Below are 26,597 nucleotides of genomic sequence, written 5' to 3'. Positions count from 1 at the left end.
GCCGCTCGAGTGTTCTGGCCATGCCACTTGCAACATTTATCCCGTCCTTGTACATACCATCCTTCAGTGCTTAAAGTCTGACTCCATCGGAGGAGGCTCTGCAGTAATTCGAACGCACGAGGAAAGGGAAATAAAGAGGAAGAGAGGGAAATCGGCTGCTATCCTGCTTTGCGCATCATTTTAAGCAAAGGGTAGAAATTATTTTTCTCCCAAGATTTAGGAGTTATGTTAACGGTTCTTATCAAAACTCATTGCGAAATTACAGAAACAGAAAAGAAGAAAGGTTCTGACAACTAATGAAAGGAATAATAAATGATAGCCTCCTTCATATTTAGGGGAGGGGGAGGAGGGAGGTTTCAGACTCCCGAAACCTGCCCTGCCTTCCTTGACGCCCTCCTAAACAGAAAACGCTTCTTGAGACCTAGCAGACCATGGTCAACTTCGCAGTTTCACATAAGGTGCGTGTACTCGAAATCGAAGAGCCCGGCCGGCCCTGACAGAGACCCGAAGTCGAGGGGCTGGTCCGAACCCAAGGCAAGGGCTTCTCAGTGGCTTGCGCACGGCTTAGCTTCTGGAGAGTATATTCTGGCGGTGGTGGTGGTAGTGGTTTATTTAAAAATTAATCAAAAAGAAAGAAGGGTATTGCTGGCCGCGGCAACTGTTATCCAATATCTTAAGCACCCGAGCTGCGATCGACGTGGAAGAAAATGTATGCGTGGAGAGGATAGCGGGGTGAAGTACGGAGGTATATTCCTGTCTGGCAAATTCAGCATCCTCGGATGGATTCCTCTCTAGTATACACCGCTCCAGCCAAAATCTGCATACTATTCGGTACCCAAGACTGGGCATATATAGCTTTTCATAAGTTATTGGGCTGCTAACTGCAAAAGGTAGCAACTTTTCCCGCTTCTCGCGGCCAGAAGGAACGCGAGGGGAACCGGTTGAAAATATGAGCTGGGCATATGCGACGCTCAATGCGGCAGCGCCGGCACTCTGGCCATGCTCATTATTGGTGTTAACGGGTAGATCCATCGACACGCCCCGTCGGTGGGGCTTCCTTTAAGGGGGCTGTAGCAAGGCTTGTTTATGCCTAGGCGTGCGTGTGTGTAGGTCCGAGGAGGTGCGCGGGCTCGCACTGGGCATTGACTTTGTCGCGCGTTCGAATTGTGACCAACTTTTAAACGAGCGCATTGCTACAGTGACGGCGTTTCCGTGTTGGTGTGCTGTGAGGCCACTGCCCAATTGCGTACAAGTTATATATAAATAGTTATTGAGCAGTCATGAGCTCTGTGCAGAATAAAATAGACGCAAGACGTACTTTGAGAAAGGAAGATCATTCATCTTGCCACGTTTGACGGCGTGCTCAAGACGACGAGCAGCTTGGTTGCCACAAGAGTCGAGCTGTGACGCTAATGCCGGACTTTCAATGTCTTCTGAGGTGGCAAGGACTAGCGAAGCGATCGACATGCACAGTCCTGCAGAACCGGCATCGGAACAGCCTCAAAATGCTTTTTCGGTAGGTTCCGTCTCAGAGGAAGCTGGCGGAAGCACTCCGCCGCTAGAACAGCCCACATCGCCTCCGCCGATTGACGAGACGAGCGTATTTACGTCATGCTTGGAGGAGTATGGCGATGAGACGCTGCCAAACTCGACTACTACCAAGGCAACAGCCACAGTACTCATCATGGCTTTCGTCGTTGCCCACGGGCTAACATGGACCGCCTTGGATGATCTCCTGAAATTAATCGACGCCCTTTTCGGAGCAACCGAAAACGTACTTCCAACGAGCAAGTACCTCTTCCGCAAACTTTGGGCAGACAAGGCAAATGAGAGTGCAGAACGGCACTACTTTTGTGACACATGTGGAAGCTCTTTAAGCCGTTCTTCTGACAGACTGTACTGTTCAGTTTGCAAAAGCACAGTCACCGCGTCTCGCATGAACAGCAAAGGCCATTTTTTTACCACATTCAACATCAAAGAGCAAATTCGCCACGTAATATCGAAAACTAAGGACTCATTGGCTGCAAATCTTCAAAAGATAAAGGCAAAATTATCGACTGGCTCTCAAGAAATTGAAGACATCACCGACGGAAAAGTGTATCAAGAGCTGCGTAGGAGTAGTGCCTTTAACTGGGGAGACCTCACTATCGTTTTTAATACGGATGGTAGTCCGTTGTATAAGTCGTCGAATTCTTCCGTTTGGCCGATACAATTTATCATCAATGAGCTGCCTCCAAAATAACGCTTGAAGAATGTTTGCGTAGGAGGACTTTGTTCGGAAGCAAACATCCCGATATGATGCTCTTTCTTGATAAATTTATCGACAAAGTCATGTCTCGTGGGACTATAACTTGGCAACATGCGTCAGGCACAATCACATCTACAGTCCACGCAATATGCTGCTGTGTCGACTCCCCTGCACGAGCTCTGGTGTGCAATCAGATTCAGTTCAACGGGCACTTTGGATGCCAATGGTGCTTGGCATGCGGTCAGCGAGAAGAAGGTACGTTTTTATTTTTGTGATTTTCATACTGGTTGTATATATATATGCATGTTATATACTGCGCAATATGTGTAAAGTGCTGATTTCTGCCAATGCGATTGTTTAGGAGATAAGCTGCCTGACAGGGTGCTGTGCGCACATGTGCTGAAGGTGAACCGCATGCATACACAGGACACGTCGTAAATTATTAAGGGAGCAGGCTTGGAAATTACGAAAAGAGAACAGAAAATTGGTTTTTGACTGGTTTCATCAGCCGACCCGAAATTGTATTGCTGAATTCACCCGTGAAGTACTAATAAAAATAAACATTTTTTTTATCAGCTAAGGTGCACCGTAACAAAATCGAAAACGCAGGAGTTTTATTGCCTGAGCCGAGTGGCGCATCACATGGATAGGCGGTGAGTCTTGATCTTCAGATCCGGTGCCACAACTTCGTTTCAGAAGCAGATTCGAACTAACAAACAAAAAACTAAACGTCTAGCCGAAATAAAGCGGTGCCTCTGATTGCACTTTAGTTAAAAGCTGACTTATGGTGAAGATAATGCTTACCTGCTGACGAGTATGCTCCTACCAATCACGACGATGGTTTATTCTCGCATTAAACTGATTAAACCTCCTGTACTACTGGAAAAGCTCCGGACGGGACCTTACAAAAGCTCAATGAAATCTATTCTCTGTCCCTGCTGCAGTAGTAGGGAAGTGTGTGCGCCGGCGCGGATTCTAAACTGGTCGTGGCCGTCATTGATAATTGCTCGACTACCGTACCATCGTTTTAGGTTCGACTTCGGCAATCAAACCGGCTTTCTATGAAAGAGAGTGCGCAGTGTTACATACGACAGGCGCAAACACGTGTGCTAGCTGTTTCATGTGCATTTTCTAATGACAGAGTAAAGTGGAAGCATATGTTCGCAGCACGGCTTGAAGAGAATGCGTCGACCTCGTGTGTGAGTCGTGTCTCCCGAAGCATCCCCCCAGTGCCCGAAGCGGTACAGCGACGCCGCGAAACCCGCACGCACGCGGCCGTTTCCTTTCATCGAGGGGTCCCCTACGCGGTAGGCATGCGCCACACACCGCTCTTTCAAAATCCCTTTCTCCTTTCCCGTTGCCTACAACTCTTGACGGAGCTCCTTCCTTCGTTCATTTTTTTACGCCGTGCAGAGGGTGTTGGCACTACACACGTTTTCCCCTCTCCTTCCATCGCAGTAACGTCCCCCACAACTGCGCTGAAAGGGGGGGGGGAGGGGGGGGGAGGTGAGCATCTTGTTTTTTTCGCCGCCGCGCGCCCCTGTCTGCAGAAGAGAGACGGCGCTGGGCTTGGAGAACGGGAAAAAGCTGTCCAGGCAGCTTTTTTTTTTTCTTACGCGGAAGTCAGAAATGAGTCTCAAACATATACCCGCATTTGAAATCGGCGGGAAGCCGCTATGCTCCAAGTGCATTCAGCACCCCATCACGGAATAAAATTTCTAAGCCGCATAAACAGCCATAGAGATGATTAAGCCAGTCAGGTTCCCCCAGCGCAGCACTAAGGCCTTTCTGCTTTTGGGAGACTGATATCGACCACTGCTTCCAGTAGCGAAAAAAAGAAAAGAATGACAAGAAGCAAAATGAAAGGGCATTCTGGGAGGCACGCTAACAACCACGAAGACGTGAAAGATGCGGATGGGTATTGACCTTTATACAATAGTTTACCTCAAAATGGGGACGATAGGCGACGACCCTAGAAGGAGAGGGGGTAGATTATATGAGCTGGAGAAAGTCATGTGTTGATTTTACTTAACGGCATTTTGGATACCTGGGAGGGCGTGGCACGCTAAGACTTGGCGCTTGGCATCATTTTATTTTAGTGGTTTATTCAGACAAGGGGACAGACATTGTGGTGCTTGCTATTCCTAGTCAGAATTAAGCACCTGCGTGGCTGCCAGCGGATATTGGAAAGGGACAGTGAGAAGACAGAGAGGGGATGGATAGAGGGGTGTGACAGGAATAAAGAACAGGGGTAAGGGTAAAAAACGGTCGCCGAACGGATGCACAACAGCTTACTGCAGGTAGTCACAAAGGGTGCTATGCTGAGTGAGCTCATCAAAGCGCACCAATCAAAACAAAAATATGTTGCATTTATAAAAGACACCACTGGCTTTAATTGTGCCTTGAAAAAAAAAAATGTATCACTCAACTTTAAATATGCCATTTCATGACACTGCATCTTGCTGTTTTGGCAGAACTGCATGATTTCTACAATTAACTATTCTGTTTGTATGCACTTAAGTGATGTTGTGTTGCATTCCTAAGTTCAATAAATATAATAGCAATCTCAGTTCTCAGTTTTTTCAATTATGAAATTTATAGCATGATGTATTTTGTTCCCAGACAATGCATATCTCTAGGAATTCCTACTCAAAAGGAATTCCTACTCAATAAATGTGCACGTAGCAAAAATAAAAAGTCAAAGATTGCCACAATTCAATTAGCGTATACATTAAGAAATGTAGTGCAAGTTCAACTGATTTTCAGTGGTAGATATGCAGGGATATGCTCTCCATAAAATGTAGAACAAAGGTTTTTAGAAAGTAACATTTCCGTCCTAGTTTGTTTATTTTTCTTTTTTGCAAAAACGGAATTAGCTATTACTAGAAGCTGTATTGAACAGCTTGACAAGGGTCCTGGTACCTAGGCAAATGTGGCATCAATGCAGCAAAACTAAAGGCCACATGCAGTCTTTACAAAAAGTCAGTAGTAGTAGTAGTAGTAGTATAAGACTCTTATTCGGCCAGCAGTTAGAGGCCAAGCTTGTCGACAGCCTGGATATAAAAACTCACTATAAATGTAAAAAACTAATGCATTTATTTTCTGCATAAAAATAAATGTATAAAAGATAAAATAAAATGGTTTGTACCACATAGGAGTACTAAAATGACAACATTTGCTTATAGGAATGAATTTCCATTCCTGATATGTTTAATAAACCATTTAGGTTGATTGCCTGGGTAATAGTATATAATCTATCTATTTACCAAAGCAGGCACAGTAAAAATAAAGGCTGCTGATAAATTGCAATGTGCCCTGGGTGTAAAATTGTATGATTTTTCTCTGTGTCTTGTTTGTCAGAGAGGAATGCCGTCCTGTACTTTCATTAGAGATATTATGAGATTACTATTTCTCCTTAAGAAGGTTATGTGGTGTAAGATCAATCTGTAACTATATGAAAAAAAAATATGGGAAGAATTTTATATTTCAAAACCAAGAACAAAACACCCTTTGCAAAACATATTCCACTTGTATCAACAAGGCAGCCAGCACTGCTTTACATTAGTGAGACACATTTACATTGTTGTCGACACATAATGCTGAAACTTTCTCATTTGTCATGAAAGCTTCACTAAGAATAGAAGAGTTAACCTAAATAAAAAAAAACAATGCGCAAAAAGTAAGGGCCCTGCTTGCTTAAAAAAAAATATATTTTTGACAAGGCTGATCCCATGGCATTCATGCCAAATAAGCTGCAGTGGAAGCCACCTTCTATCTACCCACCGTAGGTAGCCTCTGTGAAGATGTAAAACTGTGTGGGTTAACTTGGTGGTACAAGTTGGATATTTTGGCAAACCGCGAACAGTTGCTGCATAATTGTTTTTACTTCTAAGGCTGTTGCATGCTACTTCTTTCCTTCATTTCTAAATATTTATAATATAGCTTGAGAATCTATGAATTTGCTACATCGTTCACATATATCTACTTGAAACCTGGGGCTTCTTCCTATTTTATGCTGCCATGCAGAGCTAGCGGCTATTTAATTCCGTGCGGAACAGAAAAATCTTTTCTTTTTGCTATCTCATGTGTGATTGCTCCAGCCCCCTTTTTAATTATGGCTCTTATAATACTGCTTTGAATATGGCTTGTGCAACATGCTGTAAGAACTAAACTGAATTCTTGTTTCTAAATATCTTCACTGTTTTAGGAGTATTGCGCTACATGGACACTGAACGAGCTACTGAGAGAACATCCCAAGGTGTGCTCAACAACATGAAGTTAGCTTTGGAACTGAAAGTGCCAGTGAATGGGCTAAAGGGGCTGTCCCCCCTTGTTGACTTGCCGAACTTTGACCTGGTGCGTGGCCATGCAGTTGAGTACATGCACAGTGTTTTACTGGGAGTCACAAGGCAGTTTGCAGAGCTATGGTTCGACACGTCTAATTTTCACGAAGTGTTCTACATAGGTAAGGTTATTTTCATTTCATAAACTAAGATATTGCGACATGTTCATGTTGATGAGGGTGAACTTAAAAGTTTGATTGTACTATTGTGACTGGTTCTGTGAATTTCATGTCAAATCTGTAGGAAATATAGCCCTTGTCAATAGTATACAGCACATGTTCCCTACTGTGCAGGGGATTCATGGCACGTACCACTCATATTCCTTAGCTCTAGAACATGCTAGGGCAAACGTACAGCTCATCTTTGAGGGATTCAGAATGTCGATGATGCAAAATGAGGCAGACAGTATAGCCAGAAGAAAGCATATGTGTCGGTATATTATTGACAGGCCAAACAGCTCTATTTTAAAGAATGGATATGCTTCTATAAATAAAGGAAGTTATGATTTTGCCAACCAAGTGTGCCCACAGTAGCTGCGTTAGCTCTGGTAGTTTGAATTATTAAGCGTATGAGGATACGCCTGACATATATGCCCTTGTCAAAAATTCAAAGCCCAGAGTTCTGTTTAGGAGCCATGACATATAGGGCTCCTTTAACATTTGTGGATTTGCTATACCCACTGGTGAGCTAGGACAGTATAAAAAGTTGGCTTTACTGAGCATCGGTACACTGAAAATGCATGCATGAAGAGCCACACGTACGGCTCAGAAGTGAATCCCCTAGGTTCTAAACGTTTGACAAAAAGGCTGTAAACAGTCGTCCTCATTAATAATACATAATATACATCGATGAAGGCCAAAGTAGATCGCGTCTAATATATGCACGCAATTTGCTTAATTGCTGCTCAGGCATGGAGCTGTGCTTTTCCAACTTTCAAGTCACTACAAAGAGAAGTTATTCGCTCATGAAAGGTCGGTCTCTTCACTCGTGGTTGCGCGCAGCAAGCATCGCTGTCACTCGCACAGGGTGCAATAAAAAGCTAACGCAACAGGCAATGCGATACGTACGCCAATTGGGATGCTTTAGGGCTTCAACTTGTTTATTTCGCACATATCTGTCACATGCTCGTACTTTAAATAAAGTTATCTGCAATCGTGCCACGACCTCAAAGCCCATAGCAGGCACAACACTACGATGTTATGATATAGCTATTCATTACCTGCAAATAGAGCAAGTAGAGCATTCATCATTATATATTCCTTTAGATTCTACCTTGCAGCCGTTGCAAGCTAGGCAATGTCAACTCCTTGAGGAGGTGATGACTGAGGAGTCTACTTGAGGAGGTGATGACTGGGCAGCGAGTCTGAGGTGAAGACATGCTGCATTGCAATGCAAGAGTGATCAATTGAAAAGACAGAAGCGTGAACGATGCACTTATGTAACAGCGAAATTGTGTTTTTAAGGGCAGACAATGCAAGTGCTCTGACAGCAGCTTTGTTTACTTATGAAAGTTCGAGGTTAGTGTGAGCTAATCAGAGTGGCCCTGCTCAGCGTCAGCGGTCATCTCCATGCGCACAGATATGCGAGCAGAGATTCGCGGCGCTGAAATCCGCCACATGGCACAAAATCTGAGCCTGATATGTTTGCACAGAAATAGAGAGGAGAAATTTTGCAATAACACTGCTACTTCATGACTTCAGTCAGCCTGTATTAGGCTGAAAGGCATCACATTTGTCATACATACAAGTGCTGCGCACCCTAGAGTTGTGAAAAGCAGTAACGCTAGCCACTGCACTGCTGGCGCGTATTCAGTTGGACTTTGAACACCAACTTAGCTGCAAAAAAATGCTTCAGGTATGTCCGACGTGCCTTGAAGTTTCAAAGTGAAGCGATCGAAAAATACATCCGATGTAGTCAGGAATAAATGTAGGATCTAGTCCAAAGTACATATCTCTATCCAGTTTTTACTGAGTAATTATATCACTAGTTTAGTGAATATCAAATAAAAAATATTACTGGACCTTTTGGAGGTTCACTGTGAGGTTTGGAGAGACTGAATATATAATGCTTGAAAAATGTACTGTTTGTGGAGCTGGAGATTCCTCGAGGTAACTATGAAAGCGATGATTTCTGGTACTATAGACAAGCTTAATTTTGCTTTGTTTGTATTTCATGGACATTCTGAAGGCAAATTAAAGAACATTGCTGCATTACAGTGGTCCGATATATTTCTAAAGACATAGCTTTTATAAGCAAAGCCGTCGTGGAGGGTAGTCAGTTAAACATTTGGATGGGAATTGCACGCTACAGTTGGCAAAAAGACAGATGAGGAAAAGCAAGACAACCGAGGTACAGGAAAAGTGCGCACTGACAGCTATGGTTTATTCACATAAGCGGTATACTTGAAAACAGTTCAGGCACATGATCTGTTCAAGCTTTCATATGTTGTTAAAAGGCAAACTATATAAATAAAAATACCAATTTCTGCAAGCAGAACACAGTAATCAGTTAGGGCCTTTTTGAGCAAAAAATATATATTTCGTACTATTGGGAAAAGCTCATCATCTCTCAGAAGAGCTGTGGAATCAAATGCAACTAAAGCGAATTGCAGTACATTATTGCTATTATCTGCTGTGTGTAAACGAGCTATTACTTTTAATGCGGGCAAATGTTTTTATTTTCAATGCCTGGTGTGTCTTTCTTTGCTGATGGGGAACTATGTATTTTACTTATTATTGTTTAGTTTTTTAATTAAATTGTAGAATTTGTCAAACTTTGTAGGTAGTCCGTCAATCATTGCAAAAGTGGATCAACGCCTAATGGCGATACGGCCATCTGATGTCGTGACACGGCTGCCTAGATCGCTGCATGAAAGAGTCTTCTGGAAGGCAGCTGAGTGGAGGAATTGGTTGCTGTACTACTGCCTGCCATGCTGTCATGGAATTCTTCCATGTCGGTACTGGAACCACTTTTCCCACCTTGTGGAATGCATCCACCTTCTACTGAGCGAACAACTATGCCTTGCCGACCTCACTCATGCTGGTAAGCTACTTATCTGCCCAACCGGAATGAAAAGCGTAAATAACTGTGAGAGGAAAGGCAGAAGTGATATAGGAACAAAAAACTTCATGGGCATAGACTTGCAACTGTTTAGTTGTGACCGAAAGCACATACTGTGTATGCAATGAACCAAGACAGCAATGAGTACTATTATTGACACAAGATAAAAGCATTGCTCTAAAATGTATGGATAGAGTGTGATATCTAAATGCATTCCAGAAAGTTAAATGAAATGACTAAGGGCTGCGTTTTCATCTGGCTGTGAGGACCTGCATTTGAAGGCATTTTTTGTATCATGTAGGAGTACACAAAACATAAATAAATAATTTCCTTGTTTCTTGGGACAGACAAACTTGTAGGTAATTTCATTACCTGTGTAAAAGCATGGATACAATTTCGGCAGAAATATGTCGTCACAGCTAGGGCTCCATGCATGTGCAAAACGGATTGATAAGAAAATGTTTTCTGCTCCTGGTAGCTGTCTTGAAAGGGGGCTTAAGAGATTTGAACTGCATGTAATCTTGAAAAGAAAAGCAGAAACCGAAGGATGCTTTTCTTCTTGTTAGTGTTCACAAGCATTTTATGATTAGCAGAAAACTCTGGGCAAATGATGTCAGAAGACATTACCTTTCTTCATTATTTACTCTAGTTTTTCTAGTGCCAGCAGCCGCTCAATTATTTCTTTCAGCAACATGCTGCAATTGGAAGCATAACTTGAGATGGCTCAATTGCAGTCCCTTTACTTTTCTTTAGTAAAAGGGTACATCAAGAAACCCAGAGGCATGCCAGGCTCGCTTGAATTATTAAGTATGCAAGATATCTCAAGGAGCAGAAAAATGACATGCGATGAACAAAACCTCTTCGTTGAAAAAAAGAGGAAGAAAATTTTCTAAACATTCCTTTTCTTGAAGGAAAACAAGCACTAGTAATTACTGTCTGTCACGTTTACCCACATCTTATCTACGTGCACATGCTCTGCACCTGTTTAAATTACATTTCACATGATCTAAAGCAACCACATCCCAATTCCTCATACCTCATATGCAGTTAGTGCTCCGCTGTGAAAAATTCTCTAAGGGATGCAGCTGGACACTGAAGTTTTGGGACGCACCATAAACATGGGGACATCTGAATTAGCCATTCACTTAGCAATAGTATCCTTGCAAAGGTGTGTCATAAACAGAAAGCATATAACTGAGACATATTATCATACTCAGTTGCCACAAATACAAAGGCTGTTGTAAAGCACATTCACCTTGCAAGAGTTGAAAAAGTAGTGTAAATTTTGTATTTAAAGAAAAATGTTAGTGCCATTTCATCCTTTTGTGCAAACAAGCAGAAAATAGGCTCAACTCTATCTTAATCTTCATATTCAGGTTTTCACAGCAAGACTCAGGCTCAAGAGGGGAACTGATGTGGAAGATTTTATTCATATGTCCTCTGCACTCACTCATGGTGTGCGGTTCTGATGCCTAGAGTAGAAATAGAGGAGGTGCTAAGAGAGAAACATGATTCCACTATACGTTGAGGGGTGGAGGAAGAATGCAGCCTCATATTTGCTCACAATCATCTTAGAAACTGCGACAAGCCCTCAGTCAGTAAACATTTTACTTGGCGCAGTTTGCACTATAATGGTCATGAGGCATTTGTGCCAGATTGATATGAATGGTCTCCATGCTTATCACTGGAATGCAACTTTTTCTTGTTGCCATAAGAAAACTTAGCTTTTGCTTGACTTAGATTTTTTATCATTTTATGGATTGATGGGTAACTAGGAATATTTTGTTATGTTGTCTGGAGTCGTGTTGTAATATTTTATGGTTTTTTTTTTTTGTTCCAGATGACATTCTTCACAAGTTTGTGGAGCGAGCTGCGGGTCTCTATGGTGCGCGCTGCATGACGTTTAATGTGCATCTTCTGCAGCACCCTGCCAGCAGCGCAAGAAACTTGGGACCATTGTGGTGCAATTCTGCATTTGTCTTCGAGGGGGGAAATGGGGCAATAATGAAATTCATAACATCAGCCAAAGGTGTGCCCAATCAAATAATTGAGCGAATTGCCATGGCCCAGCATCTGAATGAGTATCTTGCCACAACCCCACCTATTCCCAAAGTTTTAGAATTCTGCCAGGAGATGTTGGGTCATAAGAGAATTCTTCACTCATGGGTTATTGACGATGTTAGAGTGTATGGAGCGCCACGGTCATTAGCAGGGCTGTCAGAAGCCGAATCACTTGCCCTTAACATGTTGTGTAGTGGCCTTAGCCACGTCGTAGAACATTTTCGTTTTTTGTATTGTGGCACAATATTTTGGAGCTGCCAATATAAGAAAGCAAAAAAAAAAGATTGTACGGTTTTTCAATGCAAAGATGGCAGCTGCTATATGATAAATCGTATTGTTCAAGTTTCATGTGGGCAGGCACAGGAGAAGCTTGTGTGACTCTGCAAAAAACTTGTTGATATGGAAAGTGACAGTAATTTTCCGCCTCACATAAGACAGTGCTTCTTTTCTTTGGGGCACCCCATGACTGCCTTTTTCATTTCAGTAGTTGAAAAGCCCTGCATACTGATCGACTTTCGTGATGAAAACAAACTTTATGTTTGCCCTGTCCCCAACTTGATAGAGCGCGACTGATTGAAATGATTTAGACTTGTACTGGGAAGATAAGTGTAATCAAAAAGACAGTGTGCTTGGCAAGGAATTCCGGTTCAGTGTTTTTGAGAGTAGTGTGGTCTGGTCTGTAGCATTTTTTTTTGTTTAAGAAAAAAAGCTAATTAGCTACCTGTCTAAATATTGGCATATAGAAAAAAAAAGTGTTAATACCAACAAGGTGTCATTTACGTAGCTTTGCTAATTTGCCTAAAATGAAAGTCCGTGGAACATTGATTGCCTCACGGAAGTGTCCCTCGCAGGGGTCAGGTGGATGCAGCTAGCCCAGGATCAGATTAATTTGGGTACGTAATATGGGAGATCAAGTTCACCCTGCGGTGGGGTACAGTCCAGCTGGTGATGAATTCTCAAGTGGGAATGGTTGCATTTGTGTGTTGTAAAACTAATGCTGTTACACTCCTACTGCACGACTCCCATTGATTGCTTTTTTTATTTGGTGTAGCTCAAATGAAGCTTTGTGTAATTCCGGTAGTGTGCCTGGTATTAACGTGGGAGAGTAAAGCCAAGAAGGAGGGGGAGGGGTGCTATCTGTGCATAATTAAGCCTCGGGCATCCATTATTCATTATCCGGCCTTGATTTCGTATGAAAACCAAATTCTTTCTTTTCTTTCTTTATTTCAAAGTAGACAAGGGATTACATCAGACACTCAAGGATTCTTAGCCAAAGGCTAGTCGTGGATCCTAAAATGAATACAAGTATGTCTACTGACCACTCAGGAAGAAAACAAAATACATATTTATCGGTACGAAATGAAACAACTATAATACAAAACAACATGATACAAACTAAAAATTTATTACATCACAAAAATAACGCAACGAGAAAAAAAAAGGTGATTTCATATTCAGAATACTAGGCCGCAGGTAGAGTACGCAAATAGCCACTTTATTGAGACACTTTTGTATAGAGGAAACATTTTTTAAGTGCTCTAAATGTATTAGGTGAGGATATGACTGAGCGTAGGATAGCATTCCAAATTTTAACACCACAGAAACGGAGACATCTATGGCCATAATGATTGTTAGATGTTGGAAGTAAGTACTTTACATGTGCGGCTGAACGAGAAAAGCTGGACGGAGGGGACTTGAATGAAACTAAAGGAAAGATGATAGGGTTGCAAACCACACGGTTTACAAAAATTGCTAAGCGATAGTCTCTTAGGTTAGTTAGTGGCATGATATTATTTTGCTTAAATAAAGGCCGCAATGGAGTTCTAGGTGCAACGAAGTTGATCATTCCAAGAGCCCTTTTTTGCAACCTTACCAGAGGATCAATATAAGAAAAGTATGTAAGGCCCCATGCCTCGATCCAGTATGCAAGCTGTGATTGAAACAAACTGAAATATAATGTTTTTAGAGTATTAGTCTGAAAATATTTAGATGCTTTCGCTAATGTACAGCAAGAATATGACAACTTTTTACACAGGGCATCAATGTTATGATGCCAATTAAAGTCTTTATCCATGATCACTTCTAAGTATGATATTGTGTCAACCTGCTGTAACTCATCTTCTCCAATATGCAAGCTGCAGGGGGATATGCACGCGGGCTTATGCGGCGATTTGAAAGTAATATATTTTGTTTTTTTGGTGTTCAGCGATGGACGGTTAGATTGGAACCAAGTTTTAATGCACTGAAGCTTCTTATTAAGCACGATTGCTGCATCTTCTGTCGATTTGGCGGTAACTACCATAGCCGTGTCATCCGCATACATAATGACATGCGCGTTTTGTGCATATAAAGAAAGGTCATTCACATAAAGGGGAAAAAGAATAGGTTCCAGAACCGAGCCTTGCGGAATGCCCGTGGACACCTTTAGCACATTCGAGACATTGTCATTAATTTGGACTCTTTGGGAACGGTCGCATAAATAACTTCTCAAAAACTGCAATATCAAACCTCTAAAGCCAAGTCTTTCAAGTTTTTTGGAGAGAATTTCGTGGTCCACAGTGTCAAAAGCATTTTTATGTCCAAGAACACGCCTATTGCTATAAAGTTGCTGTTAAGTGCATCATTAACGAGTTCGGATAGAAACAAGATTGCAGTTGTAGTAGATCTTGACTCCTTCATGAAATCCATGTTGATCAGTGCTTAGAATGGCATATTTCTTCAATAAGTTCTTAATACGTTTGACAGCTTCTCTAAAAGTTTGTTAATGCAGCTTAAGACAGAAATATGGTCTGTAATTGCTTAGGTTATCTGGATCTTCATTTTTGTATACTGGGACGACTTTTGCTACCTTCAATGCAATCGGGTATGTGGCACAATAAAAACACTTGTTAAATAAAGAAACCAAAGTAGGCGCTAGAATTTAGATATTATTTTTCAATAATGACACAGGCATTCTATCTAATCCGCGCGCTTTTCCCGTCTCCAGTTGGCTACTAATTGATATAAGTTCATGACAAGTTATATCATCATATCTGAAGATGGATTCCTGCCATGGAGGAAGAAGAGCAGGCTCTGTGCTGTGTGCTTTGGGGATCACATTCCGAGCTATGGAGCAAAAATGCCTTTTGAATTCATCTGCCATGTTAATTGAGCTTGGGGACAAGGCTTTTGATGGTATTCCCTTTTTTTGCTCCTGCTGGCTGAATGATAGAATTTAAAATTTCCGACAGTGTCTTGGTATTGCTAGCATTAGCATTAATTTTTGAGTGATAATAACACCTTTTTTGCCGACGCATCAACGCAAGGGCTTTATTCCTGTGAGTTCTATATTGAGCTGCGTAATATTCGTTGCCTCTGTTCTGCTTCATTTTCATATGTCAATGTTCGCGTTGCTTCATGACTTCGAGCACAGAAGTCACCCAAGGGCAAATTGGCACCGTGAGATATTTCGCTTTGTTACTTACTTACCTTTGCATTCATTTATTAACATATTTATTTGTTCTATGAGGTGTTGGCAGTGTTGGCATAAAATCGTCCATGGCCTTAATGTCACTGAGGAGGCAATCATTAAGAAAAAGGCAATCAAATTGAGTGCACCAAATGTATGTGCTCACAAGTATTGTATACTGACCTGGTATTTGATCTGTTTTGCCTTGTGTTCTGTTCCAGTGTATATTATATCTATTATCTTTATTTTGTCATGAGTGATCAGCTATAAATTGTATAGTTGTACTGGAGGAGATCTCCGTTGGATATCATTTCATTGTTGTATATATTCTATGGTGTCGTATAGCGTCATGTGATTATGTTGGTTTTGCTTATGCAGATTTTTTGTACTTTACGTTCATTTATGCGGTAATATGACTGCATTCGGTCGACTGCAGCGGGACAGAGGCCTTCGTCAGGCGCCACAGCCTTTAGCCTCTGCCCCTGCAGCAGATGCTGTATTTGCTCTGCTGAAATGACAATAAAAAAATATAGCGCTGCCGCACCTGGACTTCTTACAAAACTCTGGAAGTCATCTTTTCTGCACAGCAAAACCCCCTTCACTACGGCGGCCAAACCTGTTTTGGGAGCAGAAATAGGTTACAGCACAGGAGGTGCGCCTCTTGTGACAACATTGGCCGTGTCCCCATCCTGCACCCCTCTGCCTTGTGTTGCTGTCATGAATAAAGAATTTACCTCTGCCTCGCAATTATAATTATTAGCATTCATTAGGACCACGCTATATGGTTATATATAGCAGGAAGCACTAGCTGCCCACTGTATATATAGCTATAGTTGTTCTAATCCTTTTGCTCAAACAAAAATGGGCCAGTTTATTATGCTTGATTTGCTTAATATACCAGCAAAACAATGGATACTGTGGAGGCTCAGGATCATAAACATATGTCTAAAGGCTCATCACCATGGCTCTCAACAGGGAGGAGCCTGATCTCGTGTGATGTTATGGGCAACTGTTTCTTCAGGGTTAGGTGTATTATGTCCCAGTGGAATACTGATTGCTACATATATTGCCCACATTTTACACTTGTGCCTCAACTTTTGGTGTTCCGCATTTCATCTTTCTTCGGTTAGAAATTGTGCTTGTGATTTAACGATCACCCTTTAAACACGTTGGATATTTTTCTTGGCTATCACGAGCGGTCACCAATTCTCCGCATTATTTTCAGAAATGACAGGCTCGTCCGGTTTCTGGTTAATTGATACAAGCTGAAACGGCATGATTCCGCGCGGAGTTTCGATTTCAGAATTTCCTGTATGGTCGGCGCTCCTTGTTTCTGAAAAAAAAAAATACGCTGCGCGAGGCTGGAAAAAACACGTCGAGCTATAAAATAATAAATCTAAAAAATTAAAAAAAAGCAAAGAATTCGGGTTTTGAAAATCGCTCTTTACGCTCCACAGAAGGGCACCCTTTAAACACGTTGGATATTTTTCTTGGCTATCACGGATGGTCCCCAATTCTCCACATCATTTCCAGAAATGACAGGCTCATCCGGTTTCTGGTTAATTAATACAGGCTGAAACGGCATGAAACCACGCGGAGCTCCGATTCAGAAATTTCCTGCATGGTCGGCGGTCCTTGTTTCTGCGAAAAAGAACAAAAAAAACCGCCGCGCGAGGCTGCAAAAAAGCACGCAGAGCAATAAAATAATACATGTAGACAATAAAAAAAAACTGAGTAAAGATTGAGATTCGAACGTGACACCTCACACTCCGCAGGCAGGCACCCTAACCGCTGCGCCACGGCTGCGCGCAACGGGGACGGTTATATTTCTAACTATATAGTTAACTCTGCTCTTCGTACACTTTTTTTTCTTGGGTGTAGAACTTGTGGTCGCAATTCACCGACTGCCCCTACACACGCCGAATCTTTTTCTTGGCTATCACGAAGGGTCAGCAATGTCCCGCGTCATTATAATGCATCCTTTCTTGCAGGCAACTTTCAGAATATCGCAATTTACTAGTGTTGATGTGTGTTGTCATCGCCTTCGAACGTATGCAATTTTCGTTGCATACATAGATATTCGATGCACTAAGACTTGTAATACTGCGTGTTTTAGCTTCCCCTGTTGCCAGCGGAGCAGCGACATCAATGAATTCATTTCCGACAAAGTGTTTTGCATATGTAAACACTCGAGGAAGCGTCGTCCGATATCTGGCTATCTGTGCGCATTTCTATGGTCAGTGATGTGTTATTCCTGCCATCGCTAACCTAACGCTACGTTCTCGCTAGCGCTTTCGCGTTGAAGGCAGCAGATCTTCAGTCTCAAATATTAAGATTCATCGCAAAATCGTACGAGCTGCAGCGACTGTTGCATGCGTTAAAGCGACGCGATGCGTGTATGTTATACTTGTCAGCGCACACTTCGACAGCTTCATATCTTCAAGGTGTTTGTGAAACAACGCCTACTACACATATACAGAAAAGTTGTAGCGTACAATATGTATGATTTCATGCTTATTTAGCGCACCGGCATGCTGCAGCATGGTAATTCTGGTTGAGCCTAATCGATCGGTACAGCTTGTGTCGAGGAGCGGAAATGCTCTGTCCGGTATCAGTTCCATTCGTGACGGAGTGGTACGGTTTCAGTTAAACCGGACATAGTCTTTTCGGCTTTTGAACTTCACACAGGTCTGGTCCACCCGGTTTCACATCCATACCGGACTGGGATGTCCTGTTTGAGTTGCACACTAAAAATGGTATGTCCTGTATTATCTCCATGCCGGTCTGGGACATTCTTTTTGAGATGCATGGTGGACGTGGTTTGTCCTGTATTAGTTCCATACCGGACTGGGATGTCCTGTAATAGATGCCTAGTGGAAATGGTCTGCCCTGTATTGGCTCCATACAGGACTGGGATGTCCTGTATAAGATGCATACGGGAAATGGTCTGTCCTGTATTAGCTCTATACAGGACTGGGATGTGCTATTTGAGTTGCACGCTGGAAATGGTCTGTCCTGTATTAGCTTCATATCGGACTGGGATGTCTTGTATAAGATGCAGACTGGAAATGGTCTGTCCTGTATTAGCTCCATACAGGACTGGGATGTCCTATTTGAGTTGCATGCTGGAATTGGTCTGTCCTGTATTAGCTTCATATCGGACTGGGATGTCATGTATAAGATCAATACTGGAAATGGTCTGTCCTGCATGGAGCTAATACAGGACTGGGATGTCCTGTTTGAGTTGCATACCGGAAATGGCCTGACCGGCATAAACCTGTTTAAGCTGCATACAGGACTGGTCTCGCCCGTATAAAGCCCGTATAAAATTTATACGGGATAATACAGGACCGGTTAAAACCGGTTTAGCGCGATACGGGATTTTTCACTAGGGATATGTCATACTGATGCATAAATATCTTGTGATTGGTCTTCAACTTTACAACAAGTGAAGCTAAATCATTTGGCATTCATGTCCATTTTTGCAGGTGAAATACTTCTCCAGATTTGGCAGCACGGATGCCAAAACCGCTGTGAGGACTGTACTAATACAGCTCCTAACCAAACAAGCTGCGATGCAGTTCAGTTGGAGAGGCTCTCAAGGCAGAAAACATGCCTTTAAGGAGCAAGGTTCCATTGTAGCTCTTGTTTGGGGGGAGATTCTTTGCATACTATGCAAATATCTTTGTGTAAAATGGCGGCTCCACTTCCATCACTTCAACTGCACATTCAAGTGAGATGTACAGTCGGGAGCAAAAGTGGTGTACAACGCTCAGCCGGTGGTGGAGCTCGGGAAAACTGCATGCCAACTTTATCTAACAACATATATATCTAACGTCTATAGACAATAGTGGCAGTGCCGCATTTTATCCACATGCATGTGTCACTGTCACTGTCCCTTACGCTGTCGCTAGATGGCATTTCAATACAGTTTTCGCGAGCTATGTCACCGGCTGAGTGCTGATACCATTTTTTTCTAACGACTGTACATGATCAGCATATGTCAAAATTTTCAACGTACCTCGTCGGCGGCCACGACAAGCCACTTTCGGCCTAAGCACGAACTCTCAGGACCGTGTTTGCGTGCGCTCCTGAACCGCACCGTAAGGGAATTAGGCAAGAAAGAGGGGGTGAAAGCGGAAAGACGTGCGCCGTACGTAGTGGAGGGCTACGGAGTAATTTTGACCAGCTGGGAATCTTTAACGAGCACTGACATCGCACAGCACACGGACGCCTCTCCATTTTGCCTCCATTGAAACGCATGCAGCCGCCGGTGTCGAGTTCGAATCCGAGTAATCCGGTTTTGTAGCCAGCATCCTAACCATTGCTCCACTGCGGAAGGATAGTCTTCGAAATAAGCTTTCAGTAATGACTTGAAACTTCTAAAGTATACAGCGCGGTTTTGTAGAAGAAAAATTATTTGCAACAATACTATATTAAAGAAGGGGTAATACAATATCGTTTTTTTTCCTTTACAGCCTCCGTGAAGAGCTCCTTCATAGAAACATCGGCGACGCTCGTCGGCGAAGTCATTAAGCGGTGGCTGGTCGGAGCCCAACATCGGGATGGAGGCAGAAATCAAAGGCGGGCACCACCAGCACCCTCTCGAAGCCCGATTTCTGACCATGCGGACATCCCTTGAGTATTATGGACACTAATTTTTGGTATTCAAGAAGGTCTTTTTGTTGTGCTAGTTGTCAGTGAGCGCTTCGTCCATTTTTGACTAATTTTTGGGTTCGTGCTTTATTTGCAATGAAGCCTAATACATTACTGTACGTGAATTAACATGAAATGATTGCTTGTGGCCCTCAATAATTTATAATCTAATTTCTTTTCTCCCCTGTTTCGGTTTCGGTTTCAACACGCGAGCGATGGCTGTGACGTCATATTTAGGTCACGAGAGCGTTCCTCTCCTCCTCTCGGTGATGACATGTTCCTTTTTAATGAATGTTTAGATCGCGGTTGCGGCAGTGTATTTTTCTTTCTGTATAATATACATCATATGGCAGTGTTTTCTGTTCTTATCATTTATTCGTTTTTTTCCTGGTAAACAGTTGCTTCATCACTATTGTATATAATGTTGCTGAATCAATATAACTAGTGTTTTTACCACTGAAGTGCATTTATGTTTTTGTTTGTGTGTATTAATCTACTCTCGGTGCTGACATGTATGTACCTTATTAATAAATGTTTAGATCGCGGTTGCGGCATTGTATTTTTCTTTCTGTATAATATACATCATATGGCAGTGTTTTCTACTTTTATCATTTATTCGTATTCTTTTTTCCTGGTAAACAGTTGCTTGATCACTATTGTATATAATGTTGCTGAATCAATATAACTAATGTTTTTACCACTGAAGTGGATTTCTGTTTTTGCTTGTGTGTATTGATCTACTCTCGGTGCTGACATGTATGCTCCTTTTTAATGAATGTTTAGATCGCGGTTGCAGCATTGTATTTTTCTTTCTGTATAATATACATCATATGGCAGTGTTTTCTGCTCTTATCATTTATTCGTTTTTTTCCTGGTAAACAGTTGCTTCATCACTAATGTATATAATATTGCTGAATCAATATAACTAGCGTTTCTACCACTGAAGTGCATTTATGTTTTTGCTTGTGTGTATTAATCTACTGAGGGCCCCGTGGCAGTCTGTGATTGGGAGCCTTGTCTGTATCTCTGTTTCTCTATATCTATAAAATATACGTGCCAAATAAATTCTTATCTAGTGTTACCCTTACAAACGTTGTTTTGTTTAAACAGGTGAGCTAAATGTAACAAGATGAACACAGGAAGAGAGGCAACAGGATAGGAGCGCAACTTTCAATACTGATAACAAGAACACCAAAGAAGCGCTTCTGTATATTAAACAAAGAATGAAATTTTCGTCAGATACTTATTTGCTTTTATTCCTGATATCAGAAGAGCTGGTGCTTTTCTTGGCCTGCCTGCTGGCTCGTTATATGCATGCGTATCTAGAAAGCATCAACAAATGCATGGCATGTGTATCAGCGCAATGAGCAATACCGAACGGACTACCGGCGCTTTAAGTCGTGTGCCGGCCATTAACCGTCGTCCAAAAGCAGTCGGCCCACGTGTGGCCCGCATACCTTTACGTCAACAAGAAAGTACGGGCCGACGGTAGGCCGACCATTCAGAGACGTTGGCAGCTGGTCGGCACTATTGCGGCAGTGGTCGGCCAGGTAGGGCCAAAAGGTCGGGCCTAGGTTTTTTGCCGAATGTCGGCCGACTTTAGGTCAGTGTCAATCCCCGACGCCCGCCCTCAGTCGGGTGCCGAAGGTCGGCCGGCCACTTTTTGGTCGGCGAGAGAGGTCGGCCCTATCTTTTGCCACACTTTTTTTTTGCTTGGGCTATTCTAGGCTGTGGATCCGATGGATTGTGTTTCAATTCGCGGTGGAGACAGGATTTTTGTTTTTCTGGTGACGTCATCAGGACGATTGACAATTAAGTGACACATCAGCGCATAGATCTGATGCACAGATCTCGCGCACGGTATATCGGTCCATGAGCCTAGAAAAAATTTCGACTTTAAAAAACACTTAAATTATGAAGGCGAGAGATAGGTACTCCTACCCAGCCGCAAGAATTTTTGAGCTGGGGGGGGGAGATATCGGGGATTAAACATAACCTTCTCCGCCCTCGACTCCCACACGCCGAGACACCCCCAAAAATAAAATAAGGTGGCATTTATTATTATGGAATGTCTTTCGTTTAAAAATAAGTATTTGCCTTGCCTTTTATTATTTTGCCAAGTCATTTTTTATCGGTTGTTTTTGTTTTGCCAAGTCATTATTAGTAATTTTCTTTTTTCCATAGTCATTATTCGTCATTTTCTTTTTTGTGAATTATTCCTGCTTATTTAGATTTTTTTTTATTATTAGATCCATGGAAGCCGCCTCCTTGGGCCATAATATGCAACTATCTAATTGCAAACGAGTCACAAATCTCGCAAAACAGTTGATCTGTCCCACTCCTATTTGTCAATTCTCACCGGCGAAAGCATAGACCGATCGGAGTGGGGCTAATTGACAGGTTTGTAAATGTTTTTTGTGATGTGATCATTGCATAATTTGGCCCCTAGATTTGCCTTCCTCTCCTCTACAAGTGGAGGGATCCCACCCCTTAAAGACCGTTCCCAAAACCATTGGTATATGGTGACCAATATTTGGACCCATGGATTTAAAAAAAATATTGGTTTTAAAAAGAAGAGAGTGGCATTCCAAGGACTCACACTTGGTGCGAATGCTCAAAACCATTCATTCTGCTCACCAATGAAATTTAGCAGCAATCCACTTCCTAGTCCCTTTAAGCAAATGCATGGTTCATGCCAGAGACCGCTTGATCTGTGCTTATCGCCAGATGTCTCCTATCTTAATGGTGTATACAAGTAATAGTGTTTTATTATGCTACTTTTGGTGTGTTGATGTGCATTAATGGTTGCAATGGACAGCTTTTCCGTATCACCTTCTCGGTGTCTCATTGTCCCAGCACTGCCACTTTGGTTACACTGAGGTGTGACTCGTCCATGGTAACTTTTACATTTACTGTCAACCTGCCGCTATAAATAAGTGGCTATAACATTTGGCTGCTAAGTGCACATTTGTTTTATATTTGTTTCCTGTTTCTGTCACAGGATCAGCCCCTATATCCTGGGTCAAGAGTGACAGTTGCTGAAAGCCTTCTTCTCATCATGGGGCACAGCCTTTGGCATGATATCTCAAAAGCAGCTACTGAGAGCCTGCTGACTTTGATCGAATCACATCTGCCAGAAGGCAGTTTTTTGCCTACAACGAAGTATAAATTCTTCAAGTGTTTCAGTGGCACTGATGCAAATCGAACAAAGCATTTCTACTGCAGCAGGTGCTCCAGTTATATCGGGGTCTTGGAAGCGGCAGAGGCTGCATGTACAAAATGTGATACATTGCATGAATTAGCTGACCTCTTGAATTCATCATCATATTTTTTCATCCTAGATTTGGAGTCTCAGATATCTGACATTCTGAGAACCAATCAGATGACTAGTGGAAAAAAGTGCACTTCCTATGATGTCACTGACATAACAAACAGCATAGCATACAGAAAACTCCCTCTTGGACCAGACGACATTAGTCTAACATTTAGTACAGATGGTGTCCCCCTTTTTGAAAGCAGTAGCATTGAAATTTGGCCCCTGCTTGCCGAAATTAATGAGCTTCCTTTTAAAGACAGGGTTCAAGAACTCGTTCTTGCAGGGTTGTGGTTTGGCCCAGGCAAGCCTGCCATAAATACATTCCTGTCACCATTTGTGAAGAAAATAAATGAACTGTCCTCAACTGGAATACGTTGGCAGAACAGTGAGGATGTAGAAAAGGTCACAAAAGTGTTTCCTGGACCATGCACAGCTGACAGTGTTGCCCGGTCAGAATTCATGGGAATGACCCAATTCAATGGCAAACATGGGTGCAGCTGGTGTGAGCTCCCTGGAGAGGTGGTCGCTAGAGGCAGTGGTCATTGTCGCGTCTATCCTGCTCCATCATACATGCCAAAGCTGCGCACGCATGATTCATTTGCTGTGAATGCCTACAAAGCCAGAACAAAGCAATAGGCAGTAAGCTGTGGCATAAAGTCGACAAGTGTCCTGACTCTCCTAACATATTTTAGTTTTTGTTCTGGCTTTCTAGTTGACTACATGCATGCAGTGTGCTCTGGCGTGGTTAAAGCGACAACACTTATTTGGCTGAAGTCAGGAGTGAGCCAAGGCTTTCGCCTCCGTAGTTGCCTCGAAGAGGCTGATAATATTTTGCTTGGTTTAACTCCTGTGTGGGAGTTGTCAAGGCTTCCAATATCCCTGAAAGAAGTGAAATACTGGAAAGCAGCTGACTGGCGCAACTGGCTACTCTTTTATTCTGCAATTGTCCTCCCTGGTAACATACCAGCAAGAAACTTAAAGCATTGGATGAACTTGGTTGACATGATGCATTACATGTTAGGGGAATGTATCTCGCTCGAAGCTCTAAAGGACTTGAAGCTTCGTATGCTGAGTTTCCTTCAGGAATATCAGGAACTCTATGGCATTAGTAATATGACATATAATTCCCATCTATTGTTGCATATTGTTGATAGTGTGAAAGAATGGGGTCCACTGTGGGGCTATTCCATGTTCCCATTCGAATCAATGAACGGGAGGCTTCTCAGAATGGTCAGGGGCACCAGGTACCCTGAAAGACAAATTATTCAGAAGTTTTCTTTGATACAGGCTCTGCCAATTTTGTGGCAACATGTGACAACACAAAATGCTGATGGTGAAAAATTATTCCGGATGGTAATGAAAGGCTATAGAATGAAAAAGCACTTTGTGGCAACTGGTGGTGTAATTTTTTATGGCAAGGCTGTGCACAGAGCTGACGGAACACACTACAGGAAAATGGCAATAGGCTCCTTGATGTTGTGCACAGCTGAGCTTGACAAATCTCGACGAGTGAACTCATTTATCCACATCCAAGGTTCCTTTGGCCGCCTCATTGAGATTATTGCAGTTTGTCCGGAGGCACATCGAAATTGCTAATGTGAGAGGGCCATATTCCTCCAAATTGAAATATTCAGAGTCAGCAGCAAGGTGATAAGTGCTTTATGCAGGGGCAGTGCTGTTCAGTTCGTGCAAGCCGAAGGTACTGGTCACTACAACACATTGCCTTTGTCCTTATTGAGCAAATGTGTTGCCATGATACATGAAGGCAGTGCGTACTTATGCACCCTGAACAACAACCTGTGTCTTGAAGCTAGCTAAATATTAGTTTCAAAACAAAATATCAACAAAAAATAGTAATGGTTGCTGGAGGCACAAGATATAATGGTTTGTTTTATAGGGCTTAACATCCCAAAGTGACTTGGGCTACAAGAGACCCTGTAGGAGAGGCCTCTGGATAATTTCATCTGGTGTTTTTTAACCGTGCAGTGACATTGCATAGTATATGGTTGCCTTTCTTTTCACCTTAATTGAAAAATTGCCATCGTAGCTGAGATTGATCCCACATCCTTGGGTTCAGCACTCGGGCACCATAACCAGATATGATAATAAATCATTATCATTAACAGAGCTGTATCAATTAAAAAACGAAAGTGACTTTACTGGCAGCCATTTAACCTTGCTCTGTGCCAGCTATAGCCGGCCAGCTTATCTCGGCAAGGGTCCTAATCTCATGTCATCTTCCAATTACTTGCCACAACCTGCCATACTCTCCCCATTTAAAATTATCCGCTGTGTGACTGTAATCAGTCAAGTTTTGACAAAATAATTTATGTACTGTTGCTTAGGCATAGTGTGACTTTTTGCATAGTTTCTAATGACCTGAAAAACCTGCAAATACTAGGAAAATTGTCGGCACTTTGCAAAATCTGGAAATTGTCACTGCTGCTTTTGATGAACTCTGAAACTTCTCGGAATACTAGTTTGGTGTTTTGTACTCCATTCAGTTAAAGGGAGATCAAACGATAAATTTACATTCAAGGAGTAATAGTGGCAAAGATACTGCAACTATTTAAATGAATCCATTCAAACATGTCCACTTTCTTGCTCATGTCTAGTGCATATATTTAATTTATGTTTGACCAGGCCATATTTGTTTCGAAGGCAGGTTGCTAGAGCAAATGTACTGCATAAAAAAGGTGACGAAAATAACATGGGAAAGTATAGCCCCATATCCAAAGCTTTTGCCAAAAAGAAATGCTGGTTTGAAATGAATGACAACTTGTGGAGAAAAAACATACCTTTCTAGCCAACTCCCAGTTAAGTTTCCATAAGGGGTTTAGCACAGAACTTCTAACACAAAAAGAACATTTCTTAAGCAGACAGAAAAAGGAAAGCTAGGTTTTGGTTCTTTACATCAACTTCTCGAAACCTTTCGCCACTGTCAGTATCATGCAGTATTGATAAAGAAGCTGGAACATTATTGTTTTTGTGGAAAAGCCATCGCCCATATTGAATCCTGTCGAAAACATAATATCCGAATTATAGCTATAAGTTATTACTTATCTGACCCACTGCATGTTTCCCACAGCATGCCGCAGAGTGGCATCCTGGATTCCTTCCTTTTTGCTTTGTATGTGTATGGTGTCTACTGCATTGCTCTATTCTCTATATTCAGAAATTATGCAGATGACACAAATTGTTTTTTTTATAGGAGAATCAAATGATCAGATAATAGCTACGGCTAATATTAAGCTTGATGAATGGATGCAGAAAAATAGCCTGAAGATAAATGCTTAGAAAATGAATGCACCTCAGTTTCTTACTAAAAACAAAAATATAAGCGCACAAAATTAAATTTTACTACTGTCAACTATATAAGAAAGTGTGCCTAGCTTTAAGATTCTGGGAATTTTGGAATACTTCCATTCCAAAAAAGTTGTCATAAATAGTAGACATAGTTTCTAG

The 26,597-nt window shown here is 42.1% G+C and overlaps 1 pseudogene; it reads left to right on the top strand.

Moving 5' to 3' along the window:
- Positions 1–1,465: 1,465 nt before the first annotated feature.
- LOC146188289 (uncharacterized) lies at positions 1,466–24,842 on the top strand (annotated as a pseudogene).
- The last annotated feature ends 1,755 nt before the right edge of the window (positions 24,843–26,597 follow it).

The sequence above is a fragment of the Amblyomma maculatum genome, chromosome 5 (assembly GCF_055883805.1).
Source record: "Amblyomma maculatum isolate TAMU_Amacu chromosome 5, ASM5588380v1, whole genome shotgun sequence".
In the NCBI taxonomy this organism is placed as follows: domain Eukaryota; kingdom Metazoa; phylum Arthropoda; class Arachnida; order Ixodida; family Ixodidae; genus Amblyomma; species Amblyomma maculatum.
The sequence above is the reverse complement of the archived record's forward strand: the minus strand, read 5'-3'. Positions and strand labels throughout refer to the sequence as shown.